At 40.0% G+C, this 25,143-nt stretch overlaps 1 long non-coding RNA gene across 1 annotated transcript in view; it reads left to right on the top strand.

Annotated features, from left to right (window-relative positions):
* Window positions 1-12,086, top strand: part of LOC121138745 — a 29,510-nt gene extending 17,424 nt beyond the window's left edge. Inside the window, exon 3 of the long non-coding RNA XR_005875605.1 lies at window positions 9,943-12,086. This is a non-coding gene — a long non-coding RNA (uncharacterized LOC121138745). The remainder of the gene's footprint in view (window positions 1-9,942) is intronic.
* Window positions 12,087-25,143: the final 13,057 nt, after the last annotated feature.

Raw genomic sequence — 25,143 nt, 5'->3', positions numbered from 1 at the left:
ATATCAAGTATCCGTAAGACCAAACAGTTCCCCATTAAAGGTGACCCATTAAAAGAGTCAGAAATAGCTCCTGTTGCCACTGTTGGGAGTCCCGCACAAAGACCACACTATACATATAATGCTGAGTGCCTGGGTCAGTCCCATGCAGGCTCCTTAGTTGTTGGTTCAGTATCTGTGAGGTCTTGTGAGTCCAGGATAGTGGATTCTGTGAGTTTTCTTGTGATGTCTTTGACGCCTCTGGCTCCTACAATCCTCTCTTCCACTCTTCTGCAGGATCCCCGGAACTACACCTAATGTTTGCCTGTGGGTCTTGTCTGTATGTGTTTCCATCAGTTGCTGGATGAAACATCTCTGATGACATTTGAGCTAGGCAGTAATCTGGTCACAGGAGATGGCCAGTTTAGGCTACCTATTCACTATTACTAGGAGCCTTAGCGGGGGTCATCCTTGTAGATTCCTGGGAGGTTCCCTTGAGATAGGTTTTTACCTGACCTCAAAATGCCCCCAACTTCCAGTAGTTTCCTTCAGTATTCTCCCCCCCTCCATCCTCACACCCCCAACCTGATTACTCATGTTTCCATTCCCCACCCTTCCTCAGTACACTCATGAAATCTCTGTTTCCTAGTCTGCCTGGGTCTGTGGATTGTAACATTATTTTACAGCTAATATCCACTTATGAGTGAATACATACCATGTTTGTCCTCTGTGTCTTAGTTACCTCACTCAGGATGTTTTTTCTAGTGCCATCCATTTGCCTTCAAATTTACTGATGTCCTTGTTTTAACAGCTGAGTAATATTCCATTTTGCAAATGTACCACATTTTCTGTATCCATTCTTCAGTTGAGGGGTATCTAGGTTGTCTATAGGTTCCGGCTATTACAAATAAAGCTGCTATGAACATAGTTGAGCAAGTGTTCTTGTGGTAGGATTGTGCATCTTTTGGGTATATGCCAAATAGTGGTACTGCTGGTTCTTGAGGTAGATTGATTCCTAGTTTTCTGAGAAACTGACACACTGACTTCCACAGTGACTGTACAAGTATGTACTCCCACCAGCAATGGAGGACTGTTCCCTTTATTCCACATCCTCTCCAGCAGGAACTGTTGCTTGTGTTTTGATCTTATACATTCTGACAGGTGTAAGATGGAATCTCAGAGTCGTTTTGAATTTCATTTCCCTGATGGCTAAGGATGTTGAATATTTTAAAAAATATTTCTCTGTTATTTGAAATTCTTCTTTTGAGAATTCTGCTTAAATCTATACCCAACTTTTTAATTGGATTATTTGATTTGTTGATATCTATTTTCTTGGAATCTTTATACGTTTTGGAAATCACCTTCTGTCAGATGTGGGTTTGGTGAGTATCTTTTCCTATTCTGTAGGATGCTGTTTTGTCCTAGAGATGATGTCCTTTGTCTTAAAAACACTTTTCAATTTCATGAGGTCCCATTTAGTAATTGTCAGTCTTCATACCTGTGCTGTTGGTGTTCTGTTCAGGAAATTGTCTCCCATGCCAATGTGTTCAAGATTATTTCCCTCTTCTTCTATCAGGTTCAGTGTGTCTGGATTTATGTTGAGGCCTTTGATCCACTTGAAATTGAGTTTTGTGCAAGGTGATAGGTAGACATTTGCATTCTTCTCCTTCCTTTCCATTTTGTATCCCCTTGATTTCCTTTAGTTCTCTTATCACATTAGCTAGAACTTCAAGTGCTATATTGAATAGGTATGGAGAGAGTGGACAACTTTGTCTTGTCCTCTGGTAAAGTAGAAGTCTTCTGAAATTGAAGAAAAGGTTATGGAGGTGGGGTGCAATCTGAGATTGTTGAGCAGGCTTAATGGGGTTTTGTTGGCAGTGAGTGATGTCTTCCCTGGGGTTCCTAGGCCCAGCCTTGCCTCTCTTAAGACTGCCTTGGCTGTTAACCCGAGTCTGGAACCAGGGGAAAGGGGTGCAGTCTCGAAAAGCTGTTTCTTGAATGAATAATTTCAAATGCCATCCTGCTCCAGACATTGAATGGAGGGTATGCTATTGTGAAACTGGAGATGAAATCCTGTTTTTTAAGTAAGAGGTGAGAGACCCTGTTCTAGATGGCTTCTGCTGAGGAGTTGCTTTAGTCCTGTATTCTGCGTTAGTTACTTGGGAGATTTCTTTCCTTTTGATCAGTCTTCTTTTTTTCCTTGTTTTTTTTTTTTTAAATTTAAATTAGAAGCAAGCTTGCTTTGCATGTCAATCCCAGCTCCCTCTCCCTCCTTGACCAGTCTTCTTAAATTATTGCATAAAGTAATTGACTTTCTGATGGTATCTCCACACTTTGTTCTTATTTATCTTCCCCTCCCAGTCCTCTCTCCCATTTCCTCTGTTGATCCCTTCCCCTTTTATAATAACCCTGCTTTCATGGGAGCAAGACCATCTTCCAAGAGGTGAATTATAACAGCCTCCTTCTCTCTTATACACACACTTTACAGTTTCTTAAACTGACTTCATAAGTAGTGGAAGTATCTATTCATTTATTCCAAATAAATAATAGTGTATTTATTTTAAAAGAACTTTAAAGGAATCTATATTCTCTATAGCAAAAATTTGTTTGAGCTGTTCACTTGATAGACTATATATAAGAAGAGCCACCTAGTGGCAAATTTTAGCATGTTCTTTTAAAAATAAAAAATATAAGATATCTTAAAGGAAAGCAATTGGGCAATAAAGTAAAATATATTAATGTTGTAAAACACATAGTATGATATCTGCACTGTATGATTATATTTGTGTATATACAAAGTATTATGGTATTGTTATTGTTGTTTCAATCTGCAATTTTCATAGTCTTTCAATCTATAATTGCCATGTCTTTCAAAAAGTCTCATTATTTGAATATAATGGTGAATTTGCAACTTACTGAGCACGCACTGGGGCTGAGGTAGAAGTGGCCACGTGTTTGGATGACTCTGGCTTCCTTCTGACTGGCATCTGAAGTTAGCCGGAAGCGCTCACTGAGGGCGCTGTGTCTGTCCTTTCCTTTGTGCTTCTGATTTCCTCATCCGGGCTCCTCAATTTTCACTCATGGTTGGTAGCATTCCTGGGTTGTCTGGTCCATCAATTCCAAATCTTGGATTGCTAAATGAGGGCTTTTAGAAAAATTAAGAGCAGCTAAACTGATTTAAACTAAGAGAGAGAGAGAGAGAGAGAGAGAGAGAGAGAGAGAGAGAGAGAGAGAGAGAGAATCAGACCACACTCAGAGCCAAAGAGAAGTACATAGAGCACTTCCCAGAAGTGTGTGCAACAGGTCTCACAGGCCAAACAGAAGCAAAGTAGCACGTCACAGATTGGTCAGACTGGTCACAGTTGGTCCGCTCGGCCTTATTTGTTCATTGTATATGATCTGCTGCTGCCTTTGATTGGCCACTTAACTATTTGTTAAACTCCTAAGTTCAGTTGAAGTTTGGGATGGATAGCCTCAGGCCCTTGCTTATTTAAGTAAGCAAAATATGTAAGGCATACAGAAAAGTAGGGACAATTACTTCTGACTTATTTCTTGTATCTCAGTGTTCTCATTTCCACCACCGATTATTCCTGTATTTGTTCATGGTACCCAGGGAATTTCATTTATTTAACAGAAGAAATAGGAAAAAGACACATTTACCTCTTCTTCCTGGATGCAGAAGTCTCACTTTTGATTTTTCAAATTTACTGAAAACAAATTTCCTTTTGTCTCTATCTGGAGAATAGATTTAGAAACAAAAGAATTGAAACAGTAGAAGCTAAGAGATCAGTTGAAATAGTTTCATTTATCAATTGAAGGATGGTGTTGAGCTGGAGGGTTGACTCATCAGTTAGGAGTGCTTACCGTTCTTGAAGAGGACCTGGGTTTGGTTCCCAGAACTCACATGATAGCTCACAAGGCTCTGTAGCTCCAGTTTCAGGGGGATAAGATGTCCTCTGCTGGTGAGGGAAGGAGCATGCACATGGTGTACACATACATGCAAGCAAAACATTCACACACAAAGAAATAAATCTTTTTAAAAAGGATGTTGTTAGCCAGGAATGGTGGGACACAGCTGAAGTTCTAGCTACTCAACACACAGAGGCAAGAGGAATCCCTGAACATAAGTTTTCTGGGCTAACTTGAGTAACATAGTGAGAGATCATGAAAAACTAATAATAAAAACAAAAATATTTGACCTGTTGCAAAGTTAATGACTAAAGTGGAGCAAAGTGTGTATTTCTGCTTACACAAGGCACTGGTTAGATATTTACTTACTTAATATTTTTTAAAAATCCACATAAATGTGTTCCTCTGCCTTCAAGGCCATTGTCCATATAGAATGTGCCAATGGATGATTAGTATTTATAGCACCTTGTGTGGACAAAGTCAATGTGAAAGAAGAAAAGGATGGGGGTGTAGAGGGATGGAGGGATAGAGTGAGTAGATGGGGAAATATGTGTATATAGAGAGGATGGAAAGAGGGAGGAATAGAGGCATCACAGAGAGGAAAGGTTCCAGAGCCTATTCCAAATACCAGTCAGCATGATTTGTGATCATATCCAAGAACCTTTCAAATGGCAACGTGTGTGTGTGTGTGTGTGTGTGTGTGTGTGTGTGCTTAAATGACCATAGGAAACAGAAAGCAGGCTCATTAGAAAATTGCCCTTTTTGTTCCTTTGTTGCCATCTCATCATCCCTGTTCATCCTACATTCAGGGTTAAGGCGTATTTAAAGAGTGTATTTGACTCTGTAAGCTTTAATTCTCTTACTCTTCAAGGGATGCAGTTTCAAAATGGGTTGGTCTTTATTTCTTGCCTTAGACAGGTTCTTATGCAGTAGCCCAGGCAGCTTTGTAGTCTTTGTCTTTCTAATTCACTCGTGTATGTGCTGGGATCACAAACATATGACGCTGTATCTATTGCATTGAGATGCAAAGGGGAGGCGGCAAAACGATGCTGGATGTAGCAAAGCGGACAGTCTCTGTGATGGACTAACATAGAAATGCCACCTGTTTATTTAGAATTCGAAGTATGCTTTTGAATTGTACCCGACACCTTGTACTGTCTCAGTTAATCCTTAGAACAAGTCTCCCTACACTGTCCTCATTTTGGTGTTACTGAGTCTTCTTTACAGTTGTCATTTGTGGTGCTTATAGATTGTATGGGTAATTTGGGCAGGGACCTGTATCTACTTCTTAGTATTGGTAGCCTTGGCTGGAAGTCTTGAAGAAAGGGTCTGTGATTACTAGATGACTCAGCATGTATATGTCTAGCCCTGGCCAGCAAGCAGATACAGACTGCTCTAATTTCATGTTCTAATTTCTTGATCACACTGCAAGCAGCAATGTGTTAGAACCAGTAAGATTTCAAAAGAATTATTGAAAAATAAGTAAGAGCAATTAAACACATAACTGAGTTCAGAATTTATTATTGAAGACTCTCTGAGTTCAGGATTTACAAATCACTTGATTAATTTTTACCTTGGGTTTTTACTATTCAAACATACCTATTCATTATTCTTTTTTTTGGTTTTTCAAGACAGGGTTTCTCTGTATTGTTTTGGAGACTGTCCTTGAACTCGCTTTGTAGACCAGGCTGGCCTCGAACTCACAGAGATCCGCCTGCCTCTGCCTCCAGAGTGCTGGGATTAAAGGCATGTGCCACCAACGACCAGCCACTCCTTTTTTCATATCTATTCAATGTAGAACTAGAAGTTCTAGCTAGAACAATAAGATAACAAAAGATCGAGCAGATACAAATTGGAAAGGAAGAAGTCCAAGTATCATTATTTTTCCAGTTCAAGCACAACATGGCAGTTGCACATATAAACTCACAATGGCTGAGACTTAATGCATAAGATTTACACGAGGTCAAGCCAGATAAAATGCCCCCCAGGATCCAATGGGGAGGAAGTCACAGAGTCCCATCCCTAGCTGAGAGCTATTGTGAATTGATGACTATCGGAAGAGGGAGAGTCAGTTTTCTTCAGGAACACTGAAAGGCTACCCATGTACATACTAAGTAGTTTTTAAAAAAGGACACATACAATTGAAAGAGGATAGTGTTGTGGTGGCAGAGACAGGAGAGAAACTGAATAGGAGGGAATGGGGGCATTTGAACAACACACACTATATGCATGCATGAAATTCTAAAAGCAATAAAAGAAGAAAACAAATGACAATGAATGCTGACAAGGATGTAGTAGAAGAGAAACCCTTATTCAGTGCTGACAGGGATGAAAATAGTCCAGCTATAACAGAAACAAGTATGGAGGTCCCTCAAAAAGCTGAACCTAAGTGACTGAAATGACTCATTCATAGCAATCTTGCTACATGCAAAGGTCATGGAGGTATTTGTACATCTCTGTTTATTGCTGTGCTAGTCACAACAGGAACAGAAACTAGTGTAGATGTCTGTCATGGATAGAGAACAAGGGGTACTTATACAATGAGATTTTATGCAGGCACAAAGAAAAATGAAATTATGACATTTTCAGGAAAATGGGTGTAGCTGGAAATTATGTTCAGTAAGCCAGACTCAGAAAGACCATGCATTTCTCTCATATACAGAATCTTGATTTAAAAGTATGTAATTTCTCTCTTTCTCTTTCTCTCTCTCTCTCTCTCTCTCAAGAGAGTAGAAAATAGGGAAATGAAAATTGGGTAATGAGAGAGCAGAAATAGGGCTGATTGTAGGAGGAAAGAAAAGGAGCTGGAGTTAAGAGGGGGTTGAAGAAAGGACTGTGGCAGAGGGGAAAAGGAAGAATAAGTGTAATGATACATGTATGAAGATATAATGATGAAACCCATTACCTGTGGTGATATTTTGTTTGTGATGTAAGATCAGAGTGTGAAGCTAGCCACACTAGTTAGCTTTAGATGCCAGGCAGTAGTGACTCACACCTTTAAACCCAGCAGTCACACTAGTTAGGCACAGAGGCCAGGCAGTAGTGACTCACACCTTTAAACCCAGAACCAGGAAGGAAGGTGGAGACAGGAATGTTATGGCAGGGCAGAATATAAGGTGGGAGGGGACAGGAGCTCATTGCATTCAGTTTGAGGTTTTGCAGAGACAGGATCACCCTTCGGTCTGAGGATTCAGTAGAGGTTATGGCTGGTTCCTTTATGTCTCTCACCTTTTAGTATTTACTCTGATGTCTGACTCTGGGTTTTTATTAAGACCTATTAGAACTCAGGCTACAATTACCTTGTATGGTAACCTAAAAAAACAACAACAACAACAAAATGAAACAATATTTTTATAGCATGGATTCCTAAAAGTAAATTGCTAGGAAAAAGGATGTGATCAGTTTTAGCTATGATAGGTTTTGATAACATGCTCTCTAAAACATTTAAGGCTATATTCCTTTTAATTTTTCCTACATACTTGCCAAAGTTGACACTATTGTGATTGAGGATAGGCAACTTTAGTACAGAAGGTAAAGAATTTCCATTTCAGGGCAAGAAAGCTTGTTCATGGGCATCTGGTTTAACATTATTGGGCTTCCCATGACCAGTGATGTGATCTTGGGTAAATACGTGACCTTTTCTACCTCTGAGCCTTTATCTATAGAACACAGACAATAGTGACTTTTCTAGATTGTTGGAAAGTTGAAGAATAAAAGAAGTAACTGTATATATACAGTTAGAATTGAAAATTATTGCTGAATTAGCTTTTGCTTTTTTTCATTAAATCTGTATTGAAACAAATTACTTTAGAATCTAAACCTTGCTACAAAATTCTGCTTCACTACTAAATTTCAAAAGAAAAAATTTCAATTTTCTTCTGAAATTATACTTTCAATTGAAAATTATACCTGGAAGAATGTGCTTTGATTTTGCAGCATTTACAAGCTATTTGTTGGCATGTAGTTATTTTATTTTCACTCTGTTTTCTCTATTCAGCTGTGGTGGCTTGAATAGGAATGGCTCTTATAGAGTTATGTGTTTGAATGCTTTGCACTGTTTGAAGCCTTGTTGAAGTAGTTGTGGCCTTGGGGGAGGAAGTGTATCTCCTAAGCTTGAGCTATGCCCGGTGTGGACGCAGTTTCCTTCTGCTAAATGAGGATCAAGATGTAGAAATCTCAGCTGCTGCAGCACCATGTCTGCCTGCATGCTGCCATGTTTGCTGACATGACAATAATGGACTAAACCTCTGAATTGTAAGCCAGACCTGATTAAATGTTTTCCTTTATAGGACTAGCTGTGGTCATGGTGTCTCTTCACAGCAATAGAATACTGACTAAGACACCTGCCATATAACACCAACCATTGCATTTATTGGCATATTTGGGTCTCACAAAAGTATTTTGGAAGTGCTGTATCATGTGATTCACGAAGATGTGCTCCAGGTTTTTTTCACAGCTGATGTACTGTATTAGGAAAATATTTAGGAGAGCTGAATATGTATCTACTCATAGAAACATTTCTCCAGACTTAGAAAACATTGCCACATCACAAAGATAGGGTAACTTTTGATTGCTTTTTTCTTTTTATAAAAGTTGCTTGTGCTGACTGATATTGTTCAGTTTGTAATGAGTTTGAGAAAACAATGAAAAGAACGAAGGTGTTGGGAAATAAAATATGTCTTTTAATTGAAAAGAGAACATGATTGGTTTTTTTCTCCCCCCAATCTAAATCAAATTATTATGGTAGCGCTTTCATGCAATTGGAAAGGGGAATTATTCTCTGGAAATAATGATCTCATTATATAGTCTAAAAATACCAGTTTAAAAACTCTTTCATTGTCTTTATGCAGCAACAAATAATTTAAAAACCAAAATATTTTTAGAGCACATCTGCAAAATTAACTTTTGTCTCAAAATACTGTACAAGCAGTCGAAAAAATTCCTTATTGAGATTTCCATTCATGCTATAGCAAAATATAGATTATCTAGAAAAGAGATGTGAGGTTATTTTCATAGCATACAATAAATAAATGCCTATATTTTTATTTATTTTCATGGGAATTTTAATAAAAATTTTAAAAATTTAGTGAAGATTTTTTTAAAAGAACTATAATGCCAATTTTACACCACATTTCTTAGTTAGGGTTATTATTTCTGCTATGAAACACCATAACCAAAGCAGTTTTGGGGAGAAAGGGTTTATTTGACTTACACTTCCATGACACCGTTCATCATCAAAGGAATTCAGGACAGGAACTCAAGCAGGGCAGGAACCTGGAGGCAGGAGCTGATGCAGAGGCCCTGAGGGAGTGCCGCTTATTGGCTTGCTCCCCATGGCTTGCTCAGCCTGCTTTCTTCTTTCTTTCTTTTTCCACCACCTACACATAACATTTTTATTGATTCTCTGGGAGTTTGACATCATGCACCCTGATCCCAATCCCTTCCCAGTCCCTTCATGTCCGGCCTCGTCTTGTGATCTCTGCACCAAAAGAAGTAAAAGAAAAACAAAGCATACTTTGTGTTGTCTCTATACTTGCTGAAATTGGAATTGCTGGGTCTTGTGGTAGACTGATTCCTATTTTCCAGAGGAATCTCCATACTGATTTCCAAAGTGTGATTTTAGCCATTCTGACAGGAGTGAGATGGTATCTCAGAGTTGCTTTGATTTGCATTTCCCTAATGGCTAATGATGTTGAACTCTTTCTCAAGTGTCTCCCAGCCATTTTAGACTCCTCTATTGAGAATTCTCTATTTAGTTCAGACCCCCAACTTTTTAATTGGATCCCTTGGTGTTTTGGAGATTTGCTTCTTGAGTTCTTTGTAAATTTTGGAGATCAGCCCATTGTCAGATGTGGGGTTAGTGAATGTCTTTTCCCATTCTGTTGTCATACTTTTTAAGGATTTTCTTTGGTGGCTTCCTTTGTAGGCTGTTATCTTTTTGGGGGGGCATTGGGAATAAGGATAGCGGTTGTTTCGGGGACCTCCCCTTTCTCTCCTTACCTGTGTGTCTGCAGTCAACCATATTATGACAAACATAGTCTCATTTGCTCTTTTCAGTCAGTGGGAACACGGATCACCAGCCTCCACATGGTTCCTGGACAGCACAGACCACTCGTACGAATTCCTGCTGCAGAAGGATCGCAGACCCAGACAAGGCCCTCAGAGACTGCCTGGATGACAAGACAGCAACATGGCCTCAGGTGGCAGCATAGACTACCCACATCAATATGGCCTCTGGCAACAGCATAACCTATGGACATTGATGTGGCTGTAGACATCAATATGCCCCCCACTCAGCAGTAGCAGCAGCAGAGCCCAAGGATACTGACATGCCTTCAGGCAGCAGCACAGACCATGGGCATCTGCATAACCTTTGGTGGTAATTCGGACCATTGGCATCAACACTGATGCTGGCAGCAGTAGGACCACGGACACGGACATGGCCCACAGAGGTGGCTTGTAACTAGGACATCACCATGACCTCAGGTAGCAGTGCTGGCTACTCAGATTAGTATGATTCCCAGCAGCATGTCTGAGTATTTGCTTTCACCATTTAGGGAAAATGCTGTGTCCCAAACTCCAGTTCTCACCAGACTTCTTAATAATGTAAAATACCACACAGTTTAAACCTCAAGAACCACTATCAATTGTCCAAACTCATATGTTAGAAACAATTACCAAGGCCTTCAGTCATTTTCCTTTTCCCATTTACTGCTACATGGACCATGTAAATCACACTGCAAATGTAGCTTTTAGCTCTTGGAATCTTATCACAGTGGCAACGTCCACAGTTTAGAGCGGGAAAATTCACTAAACATGCAGTAACACCTTCTGTCTATGTATTCATATACCCAGTTACATCAACTCATTAATCTGTTTTGCCCATCTACTCACCCATTTCTCACCAATCTACGCACAGTACTTCTTTTTACTAAACTTTTTATTGCTATGACCAAATACCCGCGAGAACAACTTAAAGAAGGAAGGGTTTTCTTTGGCTCGTGTTTCCAAGGGTTTCTGTCCATGGCCACCTGCATCCATTGCTTTCAGGCAGGTGGACATTCAGGATGTGAAGGGATGTCACAGGGGAGGGATGCTGTTCTCCTCTCTTGGCAACCGAGAAGCAAAGGGGAAAGACAAAAGAGGCCAGGACATGATGTATTCTCTAAGGACATGCCCTGGGTGACACATTCCTCCAGGTAGGTTACCACACACTCCCAAGATAGCTCCTCCAGCTGGGGACTACACTTCCTTAGTACCCCCTGCAGTCAAACCCCAACATGCTATTGCTTTCTGTATATGTATGTTATCAACTATGCTTCTTTCCCAGAAAAACAAAACCTCAGTAGATTGAAATTTAGGATTAAGTCCTCAAAATCAAGCAGCCTTTGACGGGTGCTGTTTTGGTCAAAGCTTTGGTCTACCACCGGGGTTCAATCTTCTAGTACATAGCGGACTTGCCTTTCCAGTCCTTTCCAGTAATGCTGATCTCATCTCGTGCTCCCTCCAGTCCCCTCCTTTCGTCTTAGCAGTCTTTTCACACCTGATGCAGGGCTTTGCTTTCTCTCTAAATAAAAAGTCTTTGTGAGCAGCAGGGTACCTAGCTACCCAGCTTCTTGCCTGCTCCCTGCTCTGCATCCTTGCTGCTCATCTTTTCCCCAAAGCTCTTCGTTACAATTTCTAGAGCTGTCATTTACGTGCATGCGCTCATGCAGGGGCTATAAAATAAACTCGAGGTAATAAACCAGTGCTAGTAAATCAACCTCATCAGTCTAACTCAGATTCCTTCTGTATTCTCATGAAGAAAAGCCTCGCTCTAGCCAATTCCTCAAAATCTTTCATCAGCTCCATACTAAAGAGTGAAGGACAAATGTTGTGCCAGGACAACAGAGACCCTTTAATCCATCTTGTCCATTTTATCTCTAGCTCCTCTCTTACCCAACACATTATCCAAATAAGCTTGTTCATTATTCGCTGACAGCCAAGGGCATGGGACGAGGGCCAGACTGCCTGTTTTACTTTTGCTCTCTCACCCCTTGATGTGTTCCTTGGGTAAGTTAATTAATTTACCCAATCTGACCAATTGTTGCTACTGAAAAACAACTAGTAGTAATAGTCTTCTTCAAAATATTTGAGGAAGTAAAAGTATTACTCCATGTAAAATTGTAGAGAGTTGTGTATGACAAGTGATCAAAAATTAAGTATATGTGTGTACATTTATGTGTGTGTACAGGTGTGTGATTATATGTTTGTATGTACATGTAAAAATTTGTGTTTAAGTGTATATATTTATGTGAGTACATGTATAAATTTATTTGTGCATACATGTGTACGTTTATGTTTGTATGTACATATCTGCATGTGTGTGTACATGTGTAGTTAATGTTTGTTTGTTTACAAGTGTATGTGTATATATGTGCACATGTATATATTTGTGTTGCATGTACATGTGTATATGCACGTTTGTGCATGTACATGTGTATGTTTATGGGTATGTAAATGTGTATGTTTATGTGTGTGTCCATGTGCATATTTATATATATGTGCATACTTATGTTTCTGTGTGTACATGTATATGTTAATGTTGGTGTGTATAGTTAGGTTTGTGTGATACATGGTGTGTGGTGTGATGTCCAATGTGATGTCAGTGGTCTGAAGTTTGTGCTGTATGTGGTATAGGGTTTACTGTGAGTGTGGAGTGTGTGTTGATTTCTGTGTGGAGTGTGTAGTGTTCAGTGTGTGTTGTGCAATGTGCAGTGTTCTTGTAGAGTGTGTGGTGTGCACACACATGTATCTCCTTGTGTTCACTGCAAATCCCACATTATATACTACACACACTGCTCACTGCCCACTGCAAAAAACCATGCACACTATATTCACTGCACACAGAATACAATATACATGTAATCACACAAAAATGCACATGCACACGCATAAATATTAATATATAAATTTACACACAAAACACAAATATGCACATATGCCACACATAAAAATACATTAGTATAAATAAAGATACATAATTACACAACATAAGCATTCACATGCATAAATATAAACACAGATATAAATATGCACATGGACATACATAAATATACATATACCTACATACACATATTCTTGTACACATAAACTTAGATATACACATGTATACACATAAATATATATGTACACACAAACATAAATATGCATGTGTGTGCATACACATAAAAATGCACAGATATACATACATAAATATACACATGTAGAAGCATAAATATATCCATGTACACACATATATATGTATAAATGCACAAACGTAAACATACTCCTGTATACATGGAAATATATGCATATGATATAAATAGATAAATATACACAGGTAAACACACATAAGCATATACATAATCATTTAATGTACACACACACAAATAAACATACACATGTACATACACATAAATATACACTTGTATACACATGGATCCACCCATAAACATACATATGTACACACAAACCTAAATACACACACACACACACATATATATATATGCACAGTCATGACTTATATAGATGTACACACATCTACATATACATGAATATACACATGTACACACAATCATAACTATACACATATATACATACAAACAAAATACATACATATACACACATAAACACGCACACTAATGCACACATAAACATATATATACACATAAAAACATAAATATGCTGGGCGTTGGTGGCGCACGCCTTTAATCCCAGCACTCGGGAGGCAGAGGCAGGTGGATCTCTGTGAGTTCGAGGCCAGCCTGGTCTACAAAGTGAGTTCCAGGACAGCCTCCAAAGCCACAGAGAAACCCTGTCTCGAAAAACCAAAAAAAAAAAAACCCAAAAACCATAAATATACACATGTGCACAAACATAAATACATATAGGCATACACAGAAACACACATACACACAGAAACAAACACATGGCACACATAAATGTACACATGTACACACACAAACATAAATATATACACATACACACATAAACATACAATGAAAATATATATACACATGTATGCATACATAAATATACATATGTGATCACATACATTTACATATGTACTCACAAATAAAGTATAAATGTGTACACACACAAACAGTACACACTGCACACACCTCACAATACATAGCTAACTACACACACTACACTCTGCCCACTGTATGCACTGTACACAGCACACCACATACTATACTCATACCACACTCCATGCACCCTGAAACACTCACCGCACACTTCACACACCATATACTGCACATTGCATACTTAACACTGTGTGTGACACACCTTTTATCTCACATTACACACTATACACCACACACCACAAAATGCACAATGCACATCTCACACAGCAACTGCATATATCACACTGCACACTGCACAGCACATACTGCACAGGGCACACCACACACTGTGTTCACTCACTGGACACTGCACACACTGTGCACTGCACAACACACACACACTGCACACCCTGCTCTGAATACCACATCCTACACATCACTCCTCACACTCCACACACAATTCACTACACACCGCACACCACACACTGTAAACCACAATCCACATGCTACACCTCATGAAACTCACCCCTCACAGCACACACTGCACAGCACAGACTGTATACCACACAGCAGGTATTTTTTGTTGCATTTATTTTAACGAACAGTTCTCTTTTCCAAAAAATCATTAACATTTTTTCTCTTTGGAATTTTAAAAATTACATCGTGTGTGTGTGTGTGTGTGTGTGTGTGTGTGTGTGTGTGCATGCTATTCCCATGTGTGGAGGTCAGAGAACAAGTTGCTTGAGTTGGGTCTCTCTCATATAGGTTCCAGGAACTGAACTCAGGACTTATAAGGCTTGTCAGCAAACACCTTTACCCAACGAACCATCTCACTAGCAATGTTTTTTTTCATAAAGCCCTTCCTTCATGCATCACTGATATCTTCCCTTCTAAACCCGTGTGTTTCTTTTCCAGTGTCTTTTCAATGGAAACAATAGTTGTAAAAGGTGACTACATCTTTCATAATTAAAGATTGAGCACTTAGTAAAGAGCGCAAGCATTGTTGGTCATTATACAGGGACAACAGGCATAAACTGGGACTGACTTGGGCAAAAACAGGTGATTACCTGTGCATAATGGATTGTGAAGTTGTCCAAATCTATCAGTAAGTCAAGCAAACACTATCTGAGTCAAAATTATTAGTCAGGGTGCTTTTTCGTTTCTTTGTCAGGAAATGAGGATCACTGGGAAAATGTCAGTCATTTCTAGCTGGCCTGTGAGTGCTCGTTCTGTAGACACAAACCTCTGAGTTTCTTCTCTTTGCCCTTTATTTGATTCTGGGGTTGCCTTTCAGATCACTGGTCCTTAGGAAGGAGCAGCTCTACCAGGTGGTGTATTGTACAACTCTCCTGACTATTTCTCCCCTACCCACTTGCGTACTCACACTCTTTCTCTGGGTTCTAGGAAGAGAAATATACTGTTCCTTCCTAAAGGCACACACCAGGCCCTTTAAAATTATCATCAGAGCATCTAAGACCAGACACCACGGAAAAAGATGGGATTATATCAGAGGATTTCTAAAAACTGTATTCCCAAACTATGTTGACATTTGTGCACTTACTGGTTTACTCTTTATCTTGCTTTCTACCTGTCTTTAACTAGAGATTGTCCAAACTCTATTTGAGAACCTCACAATTCCCAGATAGCTACAACCCAGAATGTTCTTCCCTCAGAGAGGCACATGAGTCCTCTGCACTTAAGCTCCACAGCATCTTCCTGGCTAACCTTTCTCAGGATGATTGGCAATAGGAAATGGTTCCTGCCTGGAGAAATGCTTCTGTTTTTACGAGGAAGTGGTATGTCTCTATGTCCTTGGTAGGAGTTCTGGTTAGGTTTTGTCAGCTTGATAGGATTACAGTCACCTGGGAAGAAGGATTCTCAGTCAAGGAATTGCCTTCAATGGTCTGGTATGTGTAGGACATTCTCTTGGTTGTTAGTTAATGTGTGTGTGGGTTCAGCCCATGGTGAGTAGCAATGCCCATGAGCAGGTAGATGGGGCTGGGATGTATAAGATAGGAGCAAGCCAGTGGGAAGCAAGTCAGTGACCATTGTTCTTCCACAGCCTCTGCTTCAGTTCCTGCCTCCATTTTCCTTCTTAGAGTTGATTTCTTGGCTTCCTTCAGTGATTGACTACGCCCTGTAAGCCATTTTTTCCATGAATTGTTGTAGGGTTTTATCATAGCAGGAACTAAACTCAGACAATGGACTGATACCGTACTCCAACCCTGTCCTCATCCACCTCCCAGTCCATCCCCAGAATCTACTCCATTTCTCCTTCCCAGGGAGATCCATGCTTCCCCTATGCTGCCCACCCCCAGGCCCCTTTTCTTTACCTAACCTCTCTAGGTCTGTGGATTGTAGCTTGATTATCATTTACTTTACATCTAATATTCATTTATAAGTGAATGCATACTATATTTTTCTTCCTGGGTCTGGGTTACCTCACTCAGGATGATTTTTTTCTAGTTTAATCCATTTGCCTGCAAATTTCATGATGCCATTTTAAAATTGCTGATTAATATTCTATTATGCTAATCTATCATGTTTTCTTCATCCAATCTTCCATTGAGGGACATCTAGGTTGTTTCCAGTTCCTGACTATTATGAATAAACCTGCAATGAACATAGTTGCACATGTATCCTTATCATAGGATGGAATGCTCTTTGGGTATATGCCCAAGAGGGGGATAACTGAGTCTTGAGGTAGATTGATTTCCAATTTTCTGAGGAACCATCATTATGATTTCCATAGTGGCTGTACAAGTCTGCACTCCCACCAGCAATGGAGGAATGTTCCCCTTGCCCCATATCCTCACCAGCATGAGTTGTCACTTGCATTATTTATCTTAGTTATTCTGACAGAAGTAAGACAGAGGCAGATGGATATCTAAATTCAAGGCCACCCTGGGTTACATGACAGTGAATCAGTCTAAAGGAGAAACAGACCTCACACCTTTAATCCCAGCACTAGAGAGGATACAGAGCTCAGTGCAGTCTCAGGCAGTGATCTGAGATTTGGTGAGGAGCAGTGCAATCTGGAGATGCAATCTGAGATTTGGTGAATCTCCCCTTTGGTCTCATCATTGGTAGAGGTGAGAGCTCTCTAGTGGCTGGCTGCTTTGCTTTCCTGATCTTCAGCTTGAATCCCAATGTCTGTCTCTGTGTTTATATTATTTGTACTACAGACACTCTTGCATGTGTTGTCCTGTGTTCTATAAGAAAGCAGGCTGAGTATACCATGGGGATCAAGCCAGTAAGCAGCATCCCTCCATTGCCTCTGCATCAGGTTTCTGCCCTGCTTGAGTTCCTTTCCTGACTTTCTTTGATGAAAAACAGTGATGTGAAGATGTAAGCCAAATAAACCCTTTCCTTCCAAGTTGTATTGTATTGTTTGTTTGTTTTGTTTTTCCAGACAGGTTTCTCTATGCAGTCCTGGCTATCTTGGAGCTCACTCAGTAGAGCACACTGACCTTTAACTAGGAGATCCACCTGATTTCTGCTTCGCAAGTGCTTGTATTAAAGGTGTGCACCATCACTGCCCACCTCCAAGTTGCTTTTGGTCATGGTGTTTCATCACAGTAGTAGTAACCCTGACCAGAGCAGATATCACCCAGAATACTTGGTCAATAAAGTAACCATCCCTCTTCAAGTACTGTTTTCTCATTTTAATATAGAAGTTCATTTTTCACAAATCTGGATTTTATTGACTGAGCCACGCTGCTCACTGGTCTACTTAATATCCCTTTCCCTCATGCTGTTTATATATAATGCAACCTCTTCTCTTCTGCAGGAACTTGATCTTGAGGCCTTGGCTTTGGCCTCAAGATCATATCTGATGGAAAGAAAGGTTTGTTGCATGAATAAAACCACAAGATTTAATCACCACAAAGTACCATGGATGATGCTGTGCTTACTAACATTTTCTTTCTCTGAGCATACCTCCCTGTATAGCTTCTGTGAACCGCCTGGCTACTCTTCACTTTAATATAGACAGCTTTCTCTGAACTTTCCCCCTTTAACTCCAGCAGTTTCTGTGGAATGATAAATCTTTACCAATGAACAATTTTGTAGTATGCCTTGTCAGAAATCAAATATGACACAAACTCTGGAGGGCCTTACTCTATTATGAGTCCCAGTGTTCCTTTCTATCATTCATGATGACATGGTGTCAGCAGTTATTTTACTAGACACCATTGTCCACACACTTATGGTTATCCTACAAGCAGATATTGTCAGCCTTTGACCTTTTACACAAAGGAGAGGAAATAGTAGTGATGGAAGAGTTGGGAAGGAGGACCATAATGAAAAATTCTATCACTTTTTGTAACTAGTAGTTTTTGTAAATGTCTAAAACCCTTTGCTAAATATTTTTGAAATGTTCCAAACAATATAAGATATATTTTTTATCATTTTACTTGTTGCTATATCATTTCAATTATTTGTGTTTTTTGAGTATCACAGTTTCTGTTTTGGGAAGGAAATAATGAATTGATATAACTTAATCTTTATTGAAAATATTATATATCAAGAAAATATATTAGAGAAATAGGCATTTTGATTTGAAAGACTCCTATGTTAGTATTTGTCATGGACCATTAAAGAAAGCAGGTACATGTTTCCATCTTTCCTTAAGGAATGAAACAGGTGGAAATCTAAATACATAGACCTACTGTTTTAAAGTGTGGCTTAAATCTGGAGACAAAGGTGCTTCTTACTACGGAATTATAGAATAGACAATTTTTTTTACCATGTTGTAGCTGTCTAGAATGCCTTAGCTCCCTCTCCCATAACACACAGCCTAGAACACGAGCTGAGAGGACTTCCCACTTATTATACTTAGGGTGTTATGGAATGGAGAGGACAGACAACATGGCTTTGCAGTTTTTCTTTCCAGAGTCATCTGCTTTAGGAAATTAGGAAAGACAAAATAGAAGGAGGCTGAAGACACACTGTTCAAGTGGGGTTCTCTCTGCACCAGTGGAAACAAAATATACCTTTACAAACAAAATTTCTCAGATTTTTTTCTCTGTTAGTCTATTGACCTTAAACTCCTAAATCTTTATTTAAACATTGATGTTGCCTTTACTTCAGGGAAAGGACCCACAAGATGACCATTCCTCTACTTCTTTGACGGTGTTCTGCAAATACTAGTCATTACCCATTGCTTCCACTTGTGAGCCACACAGATTTGGCATTCAGATTGTTCTACACAGGTCAAAGCACTGCAAACCAACTTCTCCAGGCCATTTTGTATCCACGGCTGAAACTCGCTTAAATGTTACTTTACTTCTCTAAGTCAGTGCAGCCATATCTTAAAAGTAGCCTCTTCAAGAGTCAAATGACTAGTCATATGGTATAATCTTTTCCTGTCATCAAATTCCCCTTTCATGCTTTCATGGTGTCCTCTTAATCTAGCAGGAAACAGATGTCACGGTGAAATGGACTATTTACGCCTGTGTGGATAGGGGTTAGGGAAATCAACAAGGAAACACAATATTTTGGGGTTATCAACAGAGAGGCTGTCATGACATGGGGCCTGAAGAGACTTGGGATGGAGAGGCAACAAAAGTCTAATTCTTGTAGTTACATGGGCAGTGTTGATAGTTTTTATATTGCCTTGACCAAAATAGCAGAAGTAAGGGAGAAAGACTATCATTTCAAAGGGTTTCAGTCTATCTTAGTGGGGGAAGGAATGAGTTCATTGTGGCAGGGAGCTGTGACAGGGGCTTCCTATACCATAATGGACATAATGAAGAGGTCAAGGGAGGGAACCAGGAAACAGACTCACCTTAATGACTTATTCCTGCTAGTTGCACCCCACATCCTTAGGATCCTGCAGCCTCCCCATTAGTGTCCCCAGCTGGAGAGCAAGCATTTAGTTCAAAGCATGAGCCTGTGGGACACATTTCAGAATCAAATAAAAAAACACCGAGGGGTGCTTTGGAAACTAATTTTTTTTGGCTTGGCTGTTGTGGTGCACACCTTTAATCCCAGCACCCAGGAGCACAAGGCAGGTAGGTCTCTGAGCTTGAGGCCAGCCTGGTCTACAGAGTGAGTTCCGGGACAGCTAGGGCTACACAGAAAAACAAAAAAGTTATTCTTTCAAAGTTCATACAATGCACATTACCATATCTACCCTCATTATTACCTCTTTATAACTTCCTTTGTGTACCCCACTCCTCCTCCTTCCCTAATTCATGTTCTCTTATAAAAATGTTATTGGCCACATGTGGTGTCTCATGCCCTTAATCCCAGCATTCAAGCAAAGACAGGAAGATCTCTGTGAGTTTAAGGCCTGCGAGGGCTCCATAGTGAGACCCTGTCTCAATATACATCTTCCTTTCTGAAAGTATGTTTTGTTCTCAAGGTGGAGTTAGAATAGGTGCTGCTGAGGTAAATCCATCGTTGTTACTAACATCTTCTCATACTCTAATGGTAGGTGCGGATGGTGGCTTTCTGCCCACCAAAGCACACCAGTCAATTAGGGGGAAAAATACTTCTTTACAACCTCTGCATATTTCTCATTGGTTTCCAGGCAACTCTCAGGAATTCTCAGCAGCTTTCTCCATGGAAATGGCATGGTAAATAAGGACTTTTGCAAACAAGTTTTGTTTATTAAAAATGCTGTCCCAAATAGGTACATCAGTATTTACTGATCACATTAAAATTGAGGACTTCTGGACCCAAGATACAGTGCTAACTGTATGTATCCCCAAAGTCTAGACATCCAAGAGGATGGTCAGTCAGATCTTCCAAAGTCAGTGAACCCAATTAACTCTTTACTGATACATACTCTACACTTGTGTAACCCAGTCGTCTTGTTCTTGTAACAGCTGTGGAATGGAACTCTATTTTTGCTAAAGCATAGAGATTATCATGGTATATGTGCTGTGAACATGTTTATGCATAACTTTTGATGTATCATTGTGCATAGTACTTCATCACTTTTGTACAGTAGACAAGCAAACATGTAAAACTCCAGCATATACATTAAGTATTTTTTATACATTTTAGGAAGCTTGAGCCAGTTTTCATATTGGTACTCACTGAGGACAAAAGTAATATGTTGTAACATAACACCTAAATATTTTTGAGACAATAGTCTACATTTTATAAAAACAGTATAATAACACTAAAACCATACCTCAAAAGTATCACAAATAATTTGTTCAAATATTCTGCATGTCTTTCGAGGATCCATTTGTGACTTTTTATCATTCCTATGGCCCTTTTGCAATCATGACCTTCACTTGGCTGGGAAGTTTTTCATTAGTTCATTAATTCAACTAGTACTACCCATACATGTATGGGTGTGTGGTTATCTGCTGGGGCATGACTGACCTACCAGGCCCCATGTTCCCAAAGGACAGGGATACTCTCAATAGAGAAATGTCATTGATGCGTTCAAAGAAAAGATAGCTTGGCTGACATTCCCTTCTATTTTTATTGTGTTAATGGGACCAGGAGGAAGGCATCATGCAGTACCTGGGTCAGCAGACAGGTGGAGAGGTGATCCGGAGGAAGAAGAAGGAAGGAACTAGTTCACAATACTCAGGTTTAATGAGAAGTGGGAAGGAAGCAAAGTCCACGGTCAAATTCTCTTGCTCTTGTGGTGAAAAATGCTAAAGAAACTCCATTTTTAAAAAACTTAATATTCTTCTCAGGGGCAGCTAGAGGGGTTCCTAGTAGTTGGTAGAATTTGGATTGGAAGTCACAGCATGGCTGATCTCTTCCTGGATGTAGATTCTTCAGGGCCTCACCTAATGCCAAATGATTTGTGAGCTAAATTTTAAAGCATCCAAATGACAAACATGGCACAGCAGCTCACTGTAGCTCTTGGTCTAACTCATTTTGAAATCAGTCTTTCTCTGGAACAGTTCTAGAAGGCAAGCAATCCAGAAGCCAGAACCATGATCAAGTCTAATCCACTGTTGCTCAAACACAGTGCAAACTCAGTGGTGTCTAAAACAGGGTGCTCAGACTGAGCGTGTAGTCTTGGCTTAGCTTTTAAAATGCTAGTAGGTTTATGCCAGTTGTTCTGAACTCATCAACTCAGTGGGTGCACACAGTAAAAGGATGATTTTCACAACAGGTATGTGAGGGAGAAGTTACCTATGAGCTGGCTTCTCTTCTGTATTGTGGCATTTGAAACACTGCTGGCAAGTTTAGAAGCTGTTAGTGCTTGGTGGGAGCTTCAGAAAGCAGACATCATTTAAGAAGGCCAAGGGAACTGGAATTGATATGTAAAATATGATTGTTTCTAATTTAAATGAAAAAGAAGGCCCTTTGACATCCCTTGTTCAAAGCCTCTTGCTATTGCTTTTCTCCTTTGTTAATGCCTGATTCTAGTCATGTAAAACCGTAGTCTTGAAAGAGCAGTGTTGTATACACAGAAGTGGCTGCCACATCCCTAACACAGTAACAGCACATGTTCTGTCTCTTCATGCCTGAAGGTCTCTGTGCTAAAGCATTGCTAACTACCCATGGACCTTTATCTCGGCCACATCTGCTTAGGGAACTGTGCTTGGGCGAACTCAAGTTCAGAAAGTCTTGTACCCCAGCCTGCCCCAGTAAGCTTTAGACCACAACCTCATATTAACCTCACCTCACATTTCTTACGGCTGGCACAGTGTAGTCCCAGTGTATGCACATGATACTGTCCACAGTGAAAGTCACTGTAATCTGTGGTCACAACCAATAAAAAAAAATACCATGTAGTTTGAGGCTTAAAGCCTTTCAAAGTAGATCAGAGGAACAAAACAAAAATAACACCATTGCAAATTTCTGGAGAGCAGGATGCAAATTTCTACTCATGGATAAAGTAAAAAACTGAAACTATGTATTATATATGTCCAGGACATATGTATGTCTCTATCTGGGTCCTAACGCTCCCTGGAGGTGGGGGGGGTGACAAGGTGTCAAAGGTACAGACACTAGGAATCAGGCAAAAGGTAAACATCAGACTCATTTATTCAGCAATGGAGAGAGCCTTATATATCTCCTACCACCAGGCTGCAGGCTGATCTGTTAACATTGCATGGTTGCCCCTCATTGGCTAGGCATGATCAGGAACTCTGACAGTGACTGTTACTTAGCCCTCTGGACTTGTAGACCTTCTCTTCCTAAAGAGTGTCCTAACGAGTACTTCTAGTCTCTGCTGAAAGGTCCCTCATGCTATGTACATTATCAGATATGCCCCCATATTTCCTCTTATAAAAATAATAATGACTCTATCCCAGCTTGCCCCTGACCCTGCTGTCGCTGGGCCACCACTCCCACTGAGGCACAGACCACAACAGTCAGAAAGGGTGAGTGACCTACCTGCTAGTGGATTTGCACCCCTCCCTAGATCCTGCTCCCTCATCCCTTCCCCAGGCCAGTGCCAACCCAGCTGGCTCCTGGTTCTGCTGCTGCTAGACCCTGCCCCAACCCCAGTGAACTTCCACCACTGAGGTAAAGTCCACACCAGCCACAACCACTGAGTTACCCTCCTGTGATATGTCCCAATCCCCTCCCAGCTCAGTGCCAGAACCACTGTTGGACCCTGGCCCCAACTCCAGAGGAATACCACTGCTCTGCCATAGCCTTTATAGTTGACTCATAGGTGAGTGACCCAGAGGCCAGCTGGACTGCTGCCCAACCCCTAGATTCTACTCCTCCAAGACCCATACAGCTGCTCAACCCTTTCCATCTCATCATCCTCCCTGTAGCCAACCCTTCCTCAGAACTCCAGCAGACTCCATAGTCCCAGTCATAGTCCCTATCAGTGGGAAGAACACGTTATAGGCCCATGTATAATTAAAGCCCCATCAGCTCTACTGGAGATCAGGGTGGTTCTAGAAGAAGACTCAGGTTTTATAGGAAGCCAGACATGATCAAGGGACCCAAGGTACCCCAAACCCCAATGAAGATACCCTACTGGACCTGAAGACTCACCAGTCACCAGAACCCTTGTCCACTTATGCCAGAAGACCAGAGAGGAAACAAAAACCAAGACACCAAACACCCATGCAACAAAGACAAACACAGGACCAACACCTAGACCTAGAATCATTCCAAATTCAGATGTCTAAATGCCAGTGTAAGAATACAATCAATAACAAAGGGCATTATGTCACCACCAGAATCCAGCTATCCAATGTCAGTAAGACTAGGACATTCCAAAGCATCTGAAGCACAAGAAAATGACCTTAAAATAACTTTATGAAGATGATAGAGGTCCTTGTAGAGGAAATGAAAAATCTCTTCAAAAAATAGTGAAAAGACAACCAAAAATTCAGAGGAAATCAATAAATCTCTTAGAGAATGTCAAGAAAACAAAGAAAAAACGAACAGGTGAAGAAAATGAATACAACTGTTCAAGACTGGAAAATGGAAAAAGAAGCAATAAAGAAAACACAAACTGAGGGAAATCTGGAAATGAAAAACTTTGGTAAGTGAACAAGAAGTACAGACACAAGTATCACTAACAGAATACAAGGGATGGAAGAGAGAATCTCAGGTGTTGAAGACAGGTTAGAGGAAATAGATTCATCAGTCAAGGGAAACATTAAATCTAAAAAATTCATAACACAAAACATCTAGAAAATCTGGGCACTATGAAAAGAACAAACTTAAGAATAATAGGAATACAACGAGAAGAATCCCTGCTCAAATGCCTATATAATATACTCAACAACGTCATAGAAGAAGTTTCCACACATAAAGAAGAAGCTGAAAAAACACCAAATATACTGGAATGGAAAACAAACAAACAAAAAGCAATCCCATGCCACATAATAATCAAGAATACAGAATACAGAATAAAGAAAGTATATTAAAAGCTGTGAAGGGAAAAGGTGAAGTAACATAGAAAGGCAGACCTATCAGAATTACACCAGCTTCTCAATGGAAACTCTAAAAGCCAGAAGAGCCTGGATGGGCCTCTTGCAGATTCTGAGAGAACATGGATGCTAGGCCAGATTACAATACCCAGAAAAAAATTTCAATCACCATAGATGGAGAAAACAAGATAATTCATGACAATGTCAAATTTAGTCAGTATCTACCCACAAATCCAGATTTACAGAAGGTACCAGAAGGAAAACTCCAACCCAAGGAAGTTAGTTACTCCCACAAAAACACAGGCAGTAGATTTTCAGACACCAGTAAAACCCAAAGAAGGAAAACA

The sequence above is a fragment of the Mesocricetus auratus genome, unplaced genomic scaffold, assembly GCF_017639785.1.
Source record: "Mesocricetus auratus isolate SY011 unplaced genomic scaffold, BCM_Maur_2.0 Super-Scaffold_6730, whole genome shotgun sequence".
In the NCBI taxonomy this organism is placed as follows: Eukaryota; Metazoa; Chordata; class Mammalia; order Rodentia; family Cricetidae; genus Mesocricetus; species Mesocricetus auratus.
The sequence above is the reverse complement of the archived record's forward strand: the minus strand, read 5'-3'. Positions and strand labels throughout refer to the sequence as shown.